This window comes from Pleurodeles waltl, chromosome 7 (assembly GCF_031143425.1).
Source record: "Pleurodeles waltl isolate 20211129_DDA chromosome 7, aPleWal1.hap1.20221129, whole genome shotgun sequence".
NCBI classification, from domain to species: domain Eukaryota; kingdom Metazoa; phylum Chordata; class Amphibia; order Caudata; family Salamandridae; genus Pleurodeles; species Pleurodeles waltl.
This window is the reverse complement of record NC_090446.1, coordinates 1,511,060,816-1,511,079,066: the sequence shown is the minus strand read 5'-3', so window position 1 is coordinate 1,511,079,066 and position 18,251 is coordinate 1,511,060,816. Positions and strand designations below refer to the sequence as shown.

The window sequence follows — 18,251 nt, the reverse complement described above, 5'->3', positions numbered from 1 at the left end:
AAACTCATTCCAAGATGGCGCCACATGTCATGATATGTGCGTTAGGATGTGAGTGTCATGAAGGATGCATCACATTGGGACACAGGTTTGCACGTGCCATGACCCATGCACATGATGCAGCCGCCATTCATTATGGATTTTAAATCTACCATTCCAAAATGATGGGCACCCATCTTGAAGTGGTGAACAAAAAACACAAATTAAATGTAGGTAAAAGCGAATTAAAAAAAAAGGATCACCTCACAAATGCAGTTTGGAAAAAATAATAAATACATTAATCAGTTAAGTGGAATTATATAGCGTGACTAATCACCCGATAGGTTATCCAAACCTCCACGCTTAAAGGTCATGATGGTTCAAGTGACACAGTCCAACAGCCAGTTCTTTCGTGCTCTCTGGAATTCTAGTGAAGCGGTGGAGGTCTGTAGTTGCTGCGGGAAGTCATTCCACGATTTCAATACTAGGTAGAAGGAAAATCCTCCTCCTGTCGATGCAGGGGTGCGGTAACGAGAAGGTGGTGAAGCATAGTTGACTGGTAGGGTAGGGAAAGTTCAGGTGATAGTTGATGTGGGCTGGTCCTCGCTTGTTCAATGATTTGTAGGTGTGGATCATCAGATGAATTAACATCTCTTCTATATGAGGAGCCAGTGAGATTTTCTGAGGTGGGGGTTGATGAGGGCCCGTATGGAGAGGTCGAGGATAAAACTAGCTGCAGAGTTCTGTATGGTTTGGACTCTCTCTAAAGATGTGTGTGGTGATCCCAGCGTAGAGTGCATTGCCATTACCTAATCGGCTGGTGATTAGGGCCTGAGTGAGAGTACGCTTGCTGTTCAGGGAGACATGTGATGACTTTTTGTAACATGCAAGGTGTGGGAAAGCAGGCATAGGTGACTGCGTTGAGCAGAAATAGTTTGTTGAGCAGGATTATGTCGAGGGTTCTGGCATGGTCAGTCAGTTTGGGTGATAGTCCTAGTTCCGAGGGCCACCAGGAGTCGTTCCAAGGGGTGGTGGTGTTGCAGAAGATCAGCACTTCAAGTTTGTCCCTGTTGAGCTTCAGCAAGTTGCTCTTCATCCAGTTGGTGATACTCGTCATGCACCTATGGAAGTTGGTTCTTGTGATGGTGCGATCTTCTGAGAGTGAGAAGATGAGCTAGATGTCTTCTGCATAGGATATGATGATTAGTCCGTGGGATCTGACGATGTTTGTCAAGGGCGTCAAGTACGCATTGAAGAGGGTGGGACTGAGCAGTGATCCTTGAGGAACTCCGCAGATGATGTCCTTAGGTTCGGAGGTGAATGGAGTTATTTCTTCCAATGAGGGAGGAGGTGATCCACTTGAGGGCATTTCATTAGATACCAATGTGATGCAGTCTTCTGAGCAGGGTGTGATGAGATACAGTGTCAAAGGCTGCTGAGAGGTCAAGGAGGATCAGAGCCGCTGTTTCTCCCTGGTCCAGGAAGGCTCTGATGTCATCGATGCCATTTATCAAGGCAGTCTTGATGCTGTGGTTGGCGTGGAATCCAGACTGGGAGGTGTCTAGGAGAAGGTTCTGCTCTAGATATTTTGTGAGTTGTCAGTTGATGGCTTTTTCCTGGACTTTGGTTTGGGGAGAAGGATGATGAGGCTGTAGTTTTTGGCTTCGCTCAGGTCAGCAGATGGTTTCTTGAGGAATGGTTTGATTTATGCCGTGGCAAGTGAGGAGTTAAAGAGGGTGATGAGTTAGCTGCTGTTCTTGCGGCTTCCAAGGTTGAAAATGTGGTGTGGTCAGGGGTCAGTGGAGGCTCCTAAATGTGAACGGAGTTCATGATGGTGGTGGTGTCCTGGGAGGTGAGCTGGTCCCATGAGGTAAGTTGTTGCTCTGTGTTGATTTCAGTAAGTGTGTGAAGGTTATCAAAGTCTGAGGGCTTGGGCTGGAGTTTAAGTTCCTATAGATGGTGGTGATCTTGTCGTGAAAGAAGTTGGCAAGTCTGTCACATAGTTCTTGGAAGAGGGTGATGCTGTTTCCTGTGGCTGCGGGGTTGGCAAACTCTCTAACGATGTTGAAGCGCTCTCTGCTTTGGTTGGAACTGGGCTTAATGTGGTGAGTACCGATTGGTAGAGGTGGAGGCAGGTCTTGATGGTGATTGGTCCTGTCTGAGGGGTCCTTGCTTGTGCACCATCTTCTTTCCAGTCGTGTGCAAAGCTGTTTTGCTGTTCTCAGTTCCTTGGTGAACCATCTTGCCAGCTTGGTGGATCTCCTGTGTCTGCTGGTCTTGATGGGGGCGATGATGTTGGCGCAGTTGGTGATCCAGGAGTTGAAGTTTTTGACAGCTTGGTCCAGTGTGATGCAGTGTTAGGGCATCATGTGTTGAAGGCATCGGCCCATTGGCTCTCTGATACTTTGCTCCAGCTGTGGTGAGGGGAGCTGGGTGGCTCAGCAGTGGAGGTGCAGGGGCTGGAGTGTAGTCGTGCGTGTCCTACATTGTGGGTGGGTTTGGTGATGAGTTGAGCAAGTCCAATGGTGTTCATGCTGTCGAGGAAGTTGGCTGTGTTGGTGTAATTGAGATTGATGATGTGGAAATTCAGATTTTAGAGGAAGTGGTGGATCACAGGGAGAAGTCTGCGTTCCACCAATGCCTGCTGGGCTGCAGTTCCTTCAATCAAAAAAGCTAGAAGTGGAGGCCAGTCCTTTAGATGCAATGTTGCCAAACTTTGGAATTCCATGCCCCTCACCCTTCGGACAGCTAATTTGGAGCTTCCTTTTCATAAACTTCTAAAAACTTGGCTATTCAGCTTTGGCCCCCTTAGTTTTTCTCTGGCCAGCTAGAGTCTCACTAATAGCACTAGGATGCCTACAGGTCACTAAGCACTCTATAAGTTCCACATACAATAGATTTAGTCTTTGGAGTCAATGGCAAGAGGGGCAATGGAGTCGGGGATGATAGTTCAGAACCTGGGGCATGGTCCAGGTGGTCTGAAGGTGAGGGGGCCTCTGACGGTAACTTTTCTGTCTGTTTGGTGTTTGAAGTTGAGATGTTTCATGGTTTGGATAGTGTCTTCTGTTTCAGTGGTGCAATGGATGTTTTCTTCGCCTTGGAGTAAATAAAAAGACCCGAACGGGATGGTTGGCAGTGTGATGGTACAGTGGGATGGAGTGGTTGGTAAATACCACTAAGCAGAAATTACGAGGGGCGGCAGCATGAGTGGCTTTAGTGCGGTGGTTTGCGACTATCTTTTTTGTCCCCCCGCCAATGACCTCCATCTCCATGGATTCCGTAACTATCAATCAATCAATCAAGGATTTATAGAGCGCACTAATCATCTGTTAGGGTCTCAAGGAGCTGGGGGGGAGCTACTGGTCGTAGAGCCATGTCTTGAGGCGTTTCCTGAATGTCAAGAGGTCTTGGGTCTGGCGAAGGTGGAGCGGTAGGGAGTTCCAGGTTTTGGCGGCTGGGTGAGAGAAGGATCTTCCTCCGGCAGTGGTGCGGCGGATGCAGGGGATGGAGGCGAGGGCGAGGCTGGTGAAGCGAAGATTGTGGGTGGGAGTGTGGAAGGTGAGTCTGTTGTACCACCCTCCAACAGTGCCCGTCATCTCTCCTTAGCCCTTTCTCAGAAGCATTTAATTTGCTTTATAGCATTGCTCCTACCAGTGTAGGGTGTCAGAGCACTTTACATCACCCACATTATAAAGAGACAATTAATCATATATGTGTACATCAGTGTGTAGGAAATGTTGCATACGACAATGCGGAATACAAGGTGTAGGAGTCACATGCTCTCCATACTAGTAGGCAGTATATTTTTGTTTGGAGGACAAACTCAGGATTTGAAATGTACCTCGCTGGTTGGGGCTGGCCTTACTAATAGGTAAATTATAAAGTATTTTTAGCAACTTTAGGATAATGAAAGACTGAGGAGAAAAACATAATGTTGTCACCTACACCATGAAGTTTGCATGCAGCTGTTTGGTGACAGTTCATAGATCACTGTGTTATATTAGGATTGTAACTTACGAACTGAGAGTAACAAAAGTATTTATGTGACAAAAGAAGTAGCCCCCTAAGGTATCCACATAAAATATAGAATTATCAAAATGACCCTGATTCCACCGGTAGAATTAAAAATTCCTCCCAAGCCTAACTCTGTCTCACTTCTCTGCTCCTGATTTGATGTCTTTCCTATTGTCTGGTGTTAAACCAGCCCAAAAGCAGCCCAGTCTTACATTTTTCTTACAGGAGGAGTTGAAGCTGTTCCGCTGCCTCTGGCATTTTATCACCTAGGCCTGTAGACTGCCACCTCCGTCCACCTCAGGGTAGCTTTAAGGTGGTGAGCCTGGTGCAGCTGCACCTGGTGTTCACCTTGTGGGGCACTGTGCTTAGAAACAACATCGGTTTAAAAGCACCTGGTGCAGAGTGCATCTAGCGGTTTTCAGGCAACAGTAAGATGTCGAGATAAAGATAACTCTGGTGACTAATGTCCCTGCTGGAGAGACTTTTGTCTAGTGTGAGTTTAGACTCATCTTAAAGTAGCACAAAGGGTAATATGCCTGCTGCAAAGAACGTGTACCATGCAGATCACAGAACAGTATTTTAGGTGGATATCTTAGAGGGCTACTGCTCTTGTCTCAGAAATACTTTTGTTACTCGTAGTTCGTAAGTTACAATTCTAATATAACACTATGACCTATGAACTTTCATCAAAATGCTGCATGCAAACCAAACTGCGTAGTGTTGGTCTCAACGATATCTGCCCTCCCACCCCCAGTCTTTCATCATCTTCAAGTTAATAAAAATACTTGATGATTTACTTCTAAGGCGCAGTAGAATATTCAGGTGTACTACTGTGCTTTGTTATACATACTTCTGGAATAATATTAAGCAGGTGTGGGCTCTTGTCATTTGTAGTGATTAGTAAAACTTCACCTTTAAATACATCAGCCTAGTTGTGGGTCAGTGATGCTCTAATCCATTGGCTACACTGTGATGCCTCTACATAAGAGGAAGGTTCAGAACAAGAGGCTCCACTGGAGTCAAGTTAACACAATCAAACCATCTCCTGGCCAGCCCTAATCTAGCTCTGCATTAATGTGAAACTATTTCTAGGGCACACACCAGGCACTGAAGTGTCTGCTGGCACTTTAATGTCAGATGATGCCACTAACCAGTACTATGGAGCTCACTTTACTGTCCTTATAAGAGTTAAAGTCTGAGTCACCCATCTCAAGGATCATACTTGTAACCTGCACATTAAAAGCAGACCTCACCTGCTGGAGCCAATTCCAATGAGGTAACATCATGGACAGCTCAATGCCAGGTAAGCAGGGTGGCTGCCTGGGTGAGACTACGAGGGAGCCGTACATTGCCTTCTTGCTGAGATGGGGTTGGCAGTAGGGGTGTGCGACATATGCGTAATTTAGGGCCAAATGTATGAAACGTTTTGTATTCGCAAACGGTGCGAATGCCCGTTTGCGAATGCAAAATGCCAGTTCAGAATGTATGAAATACATTCTGAACGCAATTTTAAGGAATCGCTAAAATAGCGATTCCTTAAAATTGCGACCCTGTTTTGAGAGTCGCAAATTGCGACTCTCTAAATTAGAAATCGCAAATAAGGATTCCTTATTTGCGATTTCTTAGCACATGTATGAAGCAACTCCTAAATGCGATTTTGGCATTTAGGAATCGCTAATTACCACCAAGTTGAACTTGATGGTTACCATGTGCAAAATTTAAAAAAGCATTTAAAATGCATTTTTAAATTGTACATGTAAAGCACACATGCCCTTTTGGCATGTGTGCACCTTACATGTCCCCCCAAAAAATGTTGGGATCCAGCAGAGGGGCCTTAGCCCCCCAGCACCCTGGGGTTTTGCATTTCCAAAATTGCGATTTCTGGTTCAAAAATCGCAATTTTGGAAATGCAAAAAATTTGCAGATATGGGCCAACAGGCCCATAGCTGTGAATGGGGCCGGTATCGCAATTTGCGATTTGGTAATAGCATTTGCGATTTTTAAGAAATCGCTATTACCGAATCGCAAATGTGATACATGGCACTTTGCGAGTCGGAAATAGCGACTTCTTAAAAATAGCTATTTCCGAATCGCAAAGGGCCGTGATGAAACATCTGGCCCTTAATTCTGCGTGTTTATGCAAAATGCTGTCAAAAGTATGCAAAATGATGCATAATTAGGCAAAATGCAAATCCATCATTTAGCACTATACTTTAGTGCAAAAGTGTACATAGGTCAATTTCTTTGATGTGAGAATGCATTTTGTGCAAAAAAACAAAGTGAAATTCCCACACTTAAGACAATAACGCAGCATAACTGAAAAGTTAACGAGGTCATTTGGCAGTTCCATGCAGCTGGCATCACTCTCCAACAACTTAAGGCCTTACCAACCTTTGCACCAAACACGTCAGACAAGTTCTCTGGCATGTGCAGCCAGTGTTACTGCAACCACAACAGCCAGATAGCACTGTAAGCGCACTGATTTGTAAACTTCCTCATTTTTATGCTTTAATTTTCAAGAGTAGTGAAGCTGACCAGTCAAAGCTTATTCCTGGAGGTTGGTTGTGGCAAAATAGAGTTAGTTTCAGATAATATTACTGATGACATCTCACATGTCATGTAAAATAAACTGAAGGAGGGATGACTGAATATCACAATTTATGGTAATACCCTGTAGCCAAACTATACCTGCGATTGCACATGCAGACTCTGTTACAAAATCTACACCAGTGGCCAAACTCCACTGTGCACTTACTTAAGTTGTATACAGTATAGATAGATCAAACGTCACCAGCATCCTTTGGAAGCGTGCAGCAGAGGGTGAGACAAATGCGTGCAACCTTCACAGTGCATGGCCTTTAACTTTTTGCAGAGGGGCTGGGATTTAGAGCTAGATGTACGAAAATTTGATTTTGCGAGTCTCTAATTGCGATTCATTGCAAATCACAATTAGAGACTCACAAAATGAAAGGTACACATTTGTCTCAGACACATTTGGTGATTCCCAATGGGGTCGTAAATGACCTACCTCATTAATATTCATGAGGTAGGTCGCAATTTTCACCTCCTTTGGGAATGGTCGCACTCACAGGGATGGTGGCCTGCTGGGGTCAGCAGACCACCCTGTCTGTGAATGCTTTTTAAATAAAGTAGTTTTTTTTGCAATGCAGCCTGTTTTCCTTAAAGTTAAATGGGATGCACTACAAACAAAAAAATGAAAAGTTTCCTAGTAAGGGATCGCTACCTACTCTGGAAAAATGTTGATGCCCCCATCCACAACCGGAAAGGGATCCCTTCGGGCCGTTTGAAAATGGTGGTAACTGTGATTGTTTTGTGACGGCATGCACGGTTGCAAAATAATCATAAATGCCACTATGACTTGCTATTTGGAAGGGACGCCCTAGGCACACTCTTTCCAATAGCGTCTCGCAAACCTATTTTGTGATTTGGTAAATAGATTACAGAATCGCAAAATAGCATTGGTACATGCCAAAATGCTATTTTTAGGCAGCAAACGGCCCCATTCTGCGTATGGGGCCATTTGCGAGTAGAAAATAGCTACGTACATCTGGCCCAAAGTGTCTAAATGCAGTGCATTATGGTGGGCGTACAGCCTGGCTGTGAAGCTTTCCTTGGTGGTGGATGACCAGGCGGGCCAAGTTTGACAGTTCTGGAGACCCAAACTTTAGATCTGCAGTAAGAGGGGGTCTTGCTGGGAGTCACTGAGGATCCATGAATTCCATTTAAAAAAATGTACATTTGTTTAAAAAATTGTGCTCACCCTGCCCTCATTTATGCCTTTTTCGGTTTATTTTCAGAACACTGGAACAGAGTCCCGTGTCCTATAATGGTGGCTACTACATTTGGCCTCAGAGTTGCCTCCAGCCCATCATATTGTTCATATTCCACTGATCCATCTTTGGATCCGTGGCGCTGCAAATGCCGACAACAGAAAAAGCTCACTTGATCAATAACATTTGAGTATTACCCGGGAATCTTACCGCTCTAGCTTTATGTAAACTTTAAGCTCTTTATGCCCAACTCGAAAACTTTTTTAAATGCCAGTAACTTTCAAACTACTTAAAGGATTTACACGAAACCAAAGAAAAAACTTCCTTGAGTAAGATTAGACCATCATGCCAAAGTTGGTGCAATTCCATTCCGCCTTTTTTTCTGTGTTGAAGAGGAAAGAGTCCTATTGTAATTTAAAAGCACGTTTGCACCGCCCTCTTTTTTCTTGGCAGGAAACTCAGCATGAATGGCCCCAGGCAGATGAAAATTTTTTGGAAACATTTGTGTAGATTCATCTGACAGTGCCAAAGTTACTAAGAAAACAAAAAATGCCTTGCTTGTGGAACGCTGACATAACCATTACTACACTGGCGTTATTGTGATCCTGTCTTCGGCTCTTCTACCTCCTCCGTCTTCTTCCCCCGAGCCTGCCCTCCTGCTCCTTCCTCATCCCCCTCCCTCACTCGCCTCCCCCTCTCTCACCCCTAGCTAACCCGTTCGCTATCTACCTCCCTCACTCCTCCTATCTTCCTATCTCTCTAGCTCCCTATCTCACTATCTAACTCCCCCACTCTCCACCTCCTCCTACCTACCTATCTGTCTATCTATCTATTTCCCTATCTATCGACTTCTCTATCTATTTTCTCTATCTATTTCTCTATCTCTCCCCCCTCCCGCCACCCCCTCTACTACCTATCTCCCTATCCTCTCACTCTACCTCTCTCCCTCACCCACCTCTACAACCCCCCCTCCCCTATCTTCACAACCCTACTCCTATCTCTCTCCCTAATCTCCAAACCTCCTAACACTCACCCTCCTCCACCCTAAACCCCCTCCCCCAGCTCCTCTCACTCTACCTGTCCCCCCCCTCCCTCGCGCTTTCCCGCCGCGACCTCCTGCACGCCCCCGCCCCCCAGCTCCCATTCGCCCCCAGCTGACCCCTCCCCCCCCCCCTCCTACCTCTTATGGCGGCCGCTGCGCGACAGTGGTAGCGACCCTTGACCCAAGGGTAGGTCGCTCCCCCTGCCGCTGCAGCTCCTCCAAGTTCCCGAGTTCCTGTGTTCCTGAGACCCACCTAACTGTAAGTACTCCCCTCCTCCCAGCCCCTTGCCCTGCCCCGCGCCACTCACCTTCTCTCCTGCTCCTGCTTCTTTTCCTCCTCTCTGTCTCTTCCTCCTCGCTCCCCCTCTGCAATCTTCTTCTGTGTTCTTCTGTTCTTCTCTTCTGTTCTTCCCTTCTGTTCTTCTGTGTTCTTCCGGTCTTCTGTGTTCTTCTTCTCTGTTCTTCTCGGTGCTTCTGTGTTCTTCTTCTCGGTTCTTCTGTGTTCTTCTCTGTTCTTCTCTGTTCTTCTGCTCTTCCGATCTTCTGTGCTTCTGTCTTCTGTTCTTCTGTTCTTCTGTTCTTCTGTTCTTCCGGTCTTCTGCTCTTCCGGTCTTCTGTTCTTCTGTCTTCTGTTCTTCTGTCTTCTGTTCTCCTGTCTTCGGCTCTTCTACCTCCTCCGTCTTCTTCCCCCGAGCCTGCCCTCCTGCTCCTTCCTCATCCCCCTCCCTCACTCGCCTCCCCCTCTCTCACCCCTAGCTAACCCGTTCGCTATCTACCTCCCTCACTCCTCCTATCTTCCTATCTCTCTAGCTCCCTATCTCACTATCTAACTCCCCCACTCTCCACCTCCTCCTACCTACCTATCTGTCTATCTATCTATTTCCCTATCTATCGACTTCTCTATCTATTTTCTCTATCTATTTCTCTATCTCTCCCCCCCTCCCGCCACCCCCTCTACTACCTATCTCCCTATCCTCTCACTCTACCTCTCTCCCTCACCCACCTCTACAACCCCCCCTCCCCTATCTTCACAACCCTACTCCTATCTCTCTCCCTAATCTCCAAACCTCCTAACACTCACCCTCCTCCACCCTAAACCCCCTCCCCCAGCTCCTCTCACTCTACCTGTCCCCCCCCTCCCTCGCGCTTTCCCGCCGCGACCTCCTGCACGCCCCCGCCCCCCAGCTCCCATTCGCCCCCAGCTGACCCCTCCCCCCCCTCCTACCTCTTATGGCGGCCGCTGCGCGACAGTGGTAGCGACCCTTGACCCAAGGGTAGGTCGCTCCCCCTGCCGCTGCAGCTCCTCCAAGTTCCCGAGTTCCTGTGTTCCTGAGACCCACCTAACTGTAAGTACCCCCCTCCTCCCAGCCCCTCGCCCTGCCCCGCGCCACTCACCTTCTCTCCTGCTCCTGCTTCTTTTCCTCCTCTCTGTCTCTTCCTCCTCGCTCCCCCTCTGCAATCTTCTTCTGTGTTCTTCTGTTCTTCTCTTCTGTTCTTCCCTTCTGTTCTTCTGTGTTCTTCCGGTCTTCTGTGTTCTTCTTCTCTGTTCTTCTCGGTGCTTCTGTGTTCTTCTTCTCGGTTCTTCTGTGTTCTTCTGTGTTCTTCTTCTCGGTTCTTCTGTGTTCTTCTGTGTTCTTCTCTGTTCTTCTCTGTTCTTCTGCTCTTCCGATCTTCTGTGCTTCTGTCTTCTGTTCTTCTGTTCTTCTGTTCTTCTGTCTTCTGCTCTTCCGGTCTTCTGTTCTTCTGTCTTCTGTTCTCCTGTCTTCGGCTCTTCTACCTCCTCCGTCTTCTTCCCCCGAGCCTGCCCTCCTGCTCCTTCCTCATCCCCCTCCCTCACTCGCCTCCCCCTCTCTCACCCCTAGCTAACCCGTTCGCTATCTACCTCCCTCACTCCTCCTATCTTCCTATCTCTCTAGCTCCCTATCTCACTATCTAACTCCCCCACTCTCCACCTCCTCCTACCTACCTATCTGTCTATCTATCTATTTCCCTATCTATCGACTTCTCTATCTATTTTCTCTATCTATTTCTCTATCTCTCCCCCCCTCCCGCCACCCCCTCTACTACCTATCTCCCTATCCTCTCACTCTACCTCTCTCCCTCACCCACCTCTACAACCCCCCCTCCCCTATCTTCACAACCCTACTCCTATCTCTCTCCCTAATCTCCAAACCTCCTAACACTCACCCTCCTCCACCCTAAACCCCCTCCCCCAGCTCCTCTCACTCTACCTGTCCCCCCCCTCCCTCGCGCTTTCCCGCCGCGACCTCCTGCACGCCCCCGCCCCCCAGCTCCCATTCGCCCCCAGCTGACCACTCCCCCCCCTCCTACCTCTTATGGCGGCCGCTGCGCGACTGCGCAGCGGGCGCGCGCAGCGGGCACGCCGCTGGCGCGCCGAAGGCGCGCCAGAGGCAAGCCCGTCTGCGCCCGTCCGCGCCTGGCCCACGCCCAGCGCCACGACCCCTGGTCCCCAGCTCCCCCAAGCCCCGCTGATCCGCTACGACCCCACCACCCTCCACGCCCTCAACCCAGGGCGCTCCAAAACCTGCTTCCTAGCTCACCCCAAACGCACCCATGGACCCTTCGCCTGCAACTCCTGCAAACGCATCTTCCACCACGCAACTACCACGACCACAAGCCCACGCGCCATCAACCACCTCAAGTGCATCCTGATCAACGCTCGTTCCGTCCACAAGCACGCCGTTGAACTTTGGGACCTCCTGGACTCCACAGCCCCGGACGTCGCCTTCATCACGGAGACATGGATGAACGCCTCCTCTGCTCCAGACATCGCTACCGCCATCCCCGAAGGCTACAAGATCTCCAGAAAAGACCGCACCAACCAAGTAGGAGGAGGTGTCGCCATCATCTTCAAAGACTCCATCAGCGTCACCACCTCCACCGAAGACCCCCCCCTCGCCGCTGAACACCTGCATTTTCAGATTCGCACCGACCCAAGGACCACCCTCAGAGGATCCCTCGTCTACCGTCCTCCCGGACCTCGCGCCTCTTTCAGCGACGCCATCGCCGACTTCATCTCCCCGCACGCCCTCGCCTCACCGGACTACATCCTCCTAGGCGACCTCAACTTCCATCTGGAACAAAACAACGACCCCAACACCACCACCCTGCTCGACAACCTCGCCAACCTCGGCCTCAAACAACTGGTGAACACCGCCACCCACATCGCCGGACACACGCTCGACCCTATCTTCTCCGCCAGCAAACACGTCTTCTTCAGCCACACCTCTGCCCTACACTGGACCGACCACAGCTGCGTCCACTTCACATTCCGACGCGAGACCTCCCACCTCCGCACTCAACCCATCCCTCATCGACAGTGGAACAAGATCCCTGAAGAGCAACTCTTCTCCGCTCTCGCCGCCAACCAACCCACCCTCACCACCGACCCCAACGACGCAGCTCTCAACCTCACAAACTGGATCTCCAACTGCGCTGACAACCTTGCTCCCCTCAAACGCACGCATCGACAGACCAACACCAAAAAACCTCTCTGGTTCTCTGACACCCTCAAAGAATCAAAGAAAACTTGTCGTGCCCTTGAGAAGGCCTGGCGCAAGGACCACACCGCTGACAACATGACCGCCCTCAAGAACGCTACACGCGAACACCACCACCTGATCCGCACTGCCAAAAGGAACTTTTTCACCGACAGACTAGACAAAAACAGCCACAACAGCAGAGAACTCTTCAGCATCGTCAAAGAGTTCTCCAACCCCAGCGCCAGCGCCAACGCCGTCACGCCCTCACAGGATTTGTGCGAATCCCTCGCCACTTTCTTCCATCGCAAGATCAGCGACCTCCACGACAGCTTCGGACACCAGACCCAACCATACACCACTGAACCCGCTTCCCCGGACATCACCCTCAACAACTGGACCCACATCAACACGGAAGAAACCAAATCCATCATGAACTCTATCCACTCCGGCGCCCCTTCGGACCCCTGCCCGCACTTCATCTTTAACAAAGCCGACTACATCATCGCCCCGCACCTCCAGACCGTCATCAACTCTTCTTTTTCTTCTGCTACCTTCCCCGAATGCTGGAAGCACGCTGAAGTCAACGCCCTACTAAAGAAACCTACGGCTGACCCAAGCGACCTGAAAAACTTCCGCCCCATCTCTCTTCTATCTTTCCCAGCCAAGGTAATAGAAAAGACCGTCAACAAACAGCTGACCACCTTCCTGGAAGACAACAACCTGCTCGACCCCTCACAAACCGGATTCCGAACCAACCACAGCACGGAAACCGCCCTCATCTCAGTCACAGACGACATCAGAACCCTGATGGACAACGGTGAAACAGTCGCCCTCATTCTCCTCGACCTCTCGGCTGCCTTTGACACCGTCTGTCACCGCACCCTAATCACCCGCCTACGCTCCACCGGGATCCAAGGCCAGGCCCTGGACTGGATCGCCTCCTTCCTCGCTAACCGCTCCCAAAGAGTTTACCTCCCTCCGTTTCGCTCAGAACCCACCAAGATCATCTGCGGCGTACCTCAAGGCTCATCGCTCAGCCCGACACTCTTCAATGTCTACATGAGCCCCCTCGCCGACATCGTACGCAAGCACGACATCATCATCACCTCCTACGCCGACGACACCCAACTTGTACTCTCCCTCACCAAGGACCCCGCCAGCGCCAAGACCAACCTACAAGAGGGTATGAAGGACGTCGCAGATTGGATGAGGCTCAGCCGCCTAAAGCTGAACTCTGAAAAAACGGAAGTCCTCATCCTCGGCAACACCCCGTCCGCCTGGGACGACTCCTGGTGGCCCACGGCCCTCGGCACCGCACCGACCCCCGCAGACCACGCCCACAACCTCGGCTTCATCTTGGACCCTCTTCTCACCATGACCAAGCAAGTCAACGCCGTGTCCTCCGCCTGCTTCTTCACTCTCCGCATGCTCCGTAAGATCTTCCGCTGGATCCCCGCCGACACCAGAAAAACCGTGACCCACGCCCTCGTCACGAGCCGCCTGGACTACGGCAACACCCTCTACGCCGGGACCACAGCCAAACTCCAAAACCGCCTGCAACGCATCCAAAACGCCTCGGCCCGCCTCATCCTCGACGTACCCCGCAACAGCCACATCTCCGCCCACCTGAGACACCTGCATTGGCTCCCAGTCAGCAAAAGGATCACCTTCCGTCTTCTCACCCACGCACACAAAGCCCTCCACAACAAGGGACCGGAATACCTCAACAGACGCCTCAGCTTCTACGTCCCCACCCGCCCCCTCCGCTCCGCTGGCCTCGCACTTGCTGCCGTCCCTCGCACCCGCCGCTCCACGGCGGGTGGGAGATCTTTCTCCTTCCTGGCGGCCAAGACCTGGAACTCCCTCCCCACCAGCCTCAGGACCACCCAGGACCACTCCGCTTTCCGGAGACTCCTAAAGACTTGGCTGTTCGAGCAGCGATAACCCCCCCTTTCCCCCCTAGCGCCTTGAGACCCGCACGGGTGAGTAGCGCGCTTTATAAATGTTAATGATTTGATTTGATTTGATTTGATTTGATTTGTAATTATACAGTAACTTTAATCCCAAGGTGTAGGAGGCTGGACTGGCTTGTCGTGAGTACCAAGGGGTACTTACACCTTGCACCAGGCCCAGGTATCCCTTAATAGTGTATAGGGTGTCTAGCAGCTTAGGCTGATAGATAATGGTAGCTTAGCAGAGCAGCTTAGGCTGAACTAGGAGACGAGTGAAGCTCCTACAGTACCACTAGTGTCACTTGCACAATATCATAAGAAAACACAATACACAGATATACTAAAAATAAAGGTACTTTATGACAATATGCCAAAGTATCTCAGTGAGTACCCTCAGTATGAGGATAGCAAATATACACAAGATATATGTACACAATACCAAAAATATGCAGTATAGTATTAGAAAACAGTGCAAACAATGTATAGTTACAATAGGATGCAATGGGGGCACCTAGGGATAGGGGCAACACAAACCATATACTCCAAAAGTGGAATGCGAACCACGAATGGACCCCAAACCTATGTGACCTTGTAGAGGGTCGCTGGGACTGTAAGAAAACAGTGAGGGTTAGAAAAATAGCCCACCCCAAGACCCTGAAAAGTGAGTGCAAAGTGCACTGAAGTTCCCCAAAGAGCACAGAAGTCATGATGGGGAATTCTGCAGAAAAGACCAACACCAGCAATGCAACAACGATGGATATCCAGACTAGAGTACCTGTGGAACAAGGGGACCAAGTCCAAAAGTCACGATCAAGTCGAGAGGGGCAGATGCCCAGGAAATGCCAGCTGTGGGGGCAAAGAAGCTGCTACTGGACAGTAGAAGCTGAGGATTCTGCAGGAACGACAAGGGCTAGAAACTTCCCCTTTGGAGGATGGATGTCCCACGTCGTGAAGAGTTGTGCAGAAGTGTTTTCCCGCCAAAAGGCTGCAAACAAGCCTTGCTAGCTGCAAATCGTCCGGTTAGAGTTTTTGGATGCTGCTGTGGCCCAGGAGGGACCAGGATGTCGCCAATTGCGTCAGGGGACAGAGGGGGCGTCCAGCAGGACAAGGAGCCCTCTCAGAAGCAAGCAGCACCCGGAGAAGTGCCAGAACAGGCACTACGAAGTGGAGTGAAACAGTGCTCACCCGAAGTTGCACAAGAGAGTCCCACGTCGCCGGAGGACAACTCAGGAGGTCGTGCAATGCAGGTTAGAGTGCCGTGGACCCAGGCTTGGCTGTGCACAAAGGAAATCCTGGAAAAGTGCACAGGAGCCGGAGTAGCTGCAAAAGATGCGGTTCCCAGCAATGCAGTCTGACGTGGGGAGGCAAGGACTTACCTCCACCAAACTTGGACTGAAGAGTCACTGGACTGTGGGAGTCACTTGGACAGAGTTGCTGGATTCAAGGGACCTCGCTCGTCGTGCTGAGAGGAGACCCAGGGGACCGGTGATGCAGTTCTTTGGTGCCTGCGGTTGCAGGGGGAAGATTCCGTTGACCCACGGGAGATTTCTTCGGAGCTTCTAGTGCAGAGAGGAGGCAGACTACCCCCACAGCATGCACCACCAGGAAAACAGTCGAGAAGGCGGCAGGATCAGTGTTACAAGGTTGCAGTAGTCGTCTTTGCTACTTTGTTGCAGTTTTGCAGGCTTCCAGCGCGGTCAGCAGTCGATTCCTTGGCAGAAGGTGAAGAGAGAGATGCAGAGGAACTCTGATGAGCTCTTGCATTCGTTATCTAAGGAATTCCCCAAAGCAGAGACCCTAAATAGCCAGAAAAGAGGGTTTGGCTACTTAGGAGAGAGGATAGGCTAGCAACACCTGAAGGAGCCTATCAGAAGGAGTCTCTGACGTCACCTGCTGGCCCTGGCCACTCAGAGCAGTCCAGTGTGCCAGCAGCACCTCTGTTTCCAAGATGGCAGAGGTCTGGAGCACACTGGAGGAGCTCTGGGCACCTCCCAGGGGAGGTGCAGGTCAGGGGAGTGGTCACTCCCCTTTCCTTTGTCCAGTTTCGCGCTAGAGCAGGGCTGAGGGGTCCCTGAACCGGTGTAGACTGGCTTATGCAGAAATGGGCACCATCTGTGCCCATGAAAGCATTTCCAGAGGCTGGGGGAGGCTACTCCTCCCCTGCTTTAACACCTTTTTCCAAAGGGAAAGGGTGCAACACCCTCTCTCTGAGGAAGTCCTTTGTTCTGCCTTCCTGGGCCAAGCCTGGCTGGACCCCAGGAGGGCAGAAACCTGTCTGAGGGGTTGGCAGCAGCAGCAGCTGCAGTGAAACCCCTGAAAAGGCAGTTTGGCAGTACCCGGGTCTGTGCTAGAGACCCGTGGGATCATGGGATTGTGCCAACAATGCCAGGATGGCATAGAGGGGGCAATTCCATGATCTTAGACATGTTACATGGCCATATTCGGAGTTACCATTGTGAAGCTACACATAGGTAGTGACCTATGTGTACTGCACGCGTGTAATGGTGTCCCCGCACTCACAAAGTCCGGGGAATTTGCCCTGAACTATGTGGGGGCACTTTGGCTAGTGCCAGGGTGCCCACACACTAAGTAACTTAGCACCTAACCTTTACCAGGTAAAGGTTAGACATATAGGTGGCTTATAAGTTACTTAAGTGCAGTGGTAAATGGCTGTGAAATAACGTGGACGTTATTTCACTCAGGCTGCAGTGGCAGGCCTGTGTAAGAATTGTCAGAGCTCCCTATGGGTGGCAAAAGAAATGCTGCAGCCCATAGGGATCTCCTGGAACCCCAATACCCTGGGTACCTCAGTACCATATTCTAGGGGATTATAAGGGTGTTCCAGTGTGCCAATGTAAATTGGTGAAATTGGTCACTAGCCTGTTAGTGACAATTTGGAAAGAAATGAGAGAGCATAACCACTGAGGTTCTGGATAGCAGGGCCTCAGTGAGACAGTTAGGCATCACACAGGGAACACATACATATAGGTCACAAACTTATGAGCACTGGGGGTCCTGACTAGCAGGGTCCCAGTGACACATAACAAACATACTGAAAACATAGGGTTTTCACTATGAGCACTGGGCCCTGGCTAGCAGGATCCCAGTGAGACAGTGAAAACACCCTGACATACACTCACAAACAGGCCAAAAGTGGGGGTAACAAGGCTAGAAAGAGGCTACTTTCTCACACAACCCCCCCCCCCCCAAACGAAGGACATTAAGGCTAACCTTGGCCAGTTGAGACTTTATTGTCTAAGTGGTGATAAGTAGAGAGTAGCTCTGCAATAGACTGGTTACTCCCTTTATCATCCACTATATGGTTACTTCCCTGTGGGGATGTAGACCACCCTGTTTGAAGTTTTTTAGCTAAGCAACAATGTGAAGATGTATTTTCAGAGTTTCTATCAGTAAGTTTAAGTTTAGAGCAGTGGGAATTATCCACTGAACCTATTTGCAGTGATGAAAATGCCAGACAGGGATGCTGTCTCAATAAAGCCATAGCTGGGCAAAAACTTTGTCCATATGGCTGAAAGAGAGAACAGGGATGCTGTTTCTCTTGATTTGGAGCAGGGCAGGGATGCTGTCCTATGAGCGCCACACTAGGGCAGGGATGCTGTCCTAAGTGTTGTGAGGCAGTGCAGGGTTTCTGCACTAAAATTTCTCTGGGAGGGTTGGAGGGATGCTCAATGTTAACTAAAATGGTGCTCTTTTTCTCACCAATGTTAGTTATCCCACAGAGAGGTACTTCCACCACAGGGAGTACAGCTTTGCCAGCTGAGGATTCCCTTGGAACAGGTGCCACCCCAGGAGAGGTTTCTCCCACCACAGGAATGGTATCCTGAATGGTAGGGTGGTTAGGGGATACTGTGATACCCTTTTTACCTGTTGTTGGAGAGGGATCCTGAGTTTTCAGGCCTTCTCTCCTTTGCTTTTTCATTTCAGTAGAAATGAGAGGGAACAATTCCTCTGG

At 50.0% G+C, this 18,251-nt stretch overlaps 1 protein-coding gene across 1 annotated transcript in view; it reads right to left on the bottom strand.

The window, feature by feature from the left end:
- The window catches only part of LOC138246603 (phospholipase A2 inhibitor and Ly6/PLAUR domain-containing protein-like), a 125,455-nt gene that overhangs the window by 33,073 nt on the left and 74,131 nt on the right, over positions 1-18,251 (bottom strand). The window lies entirely within an intron of this gene.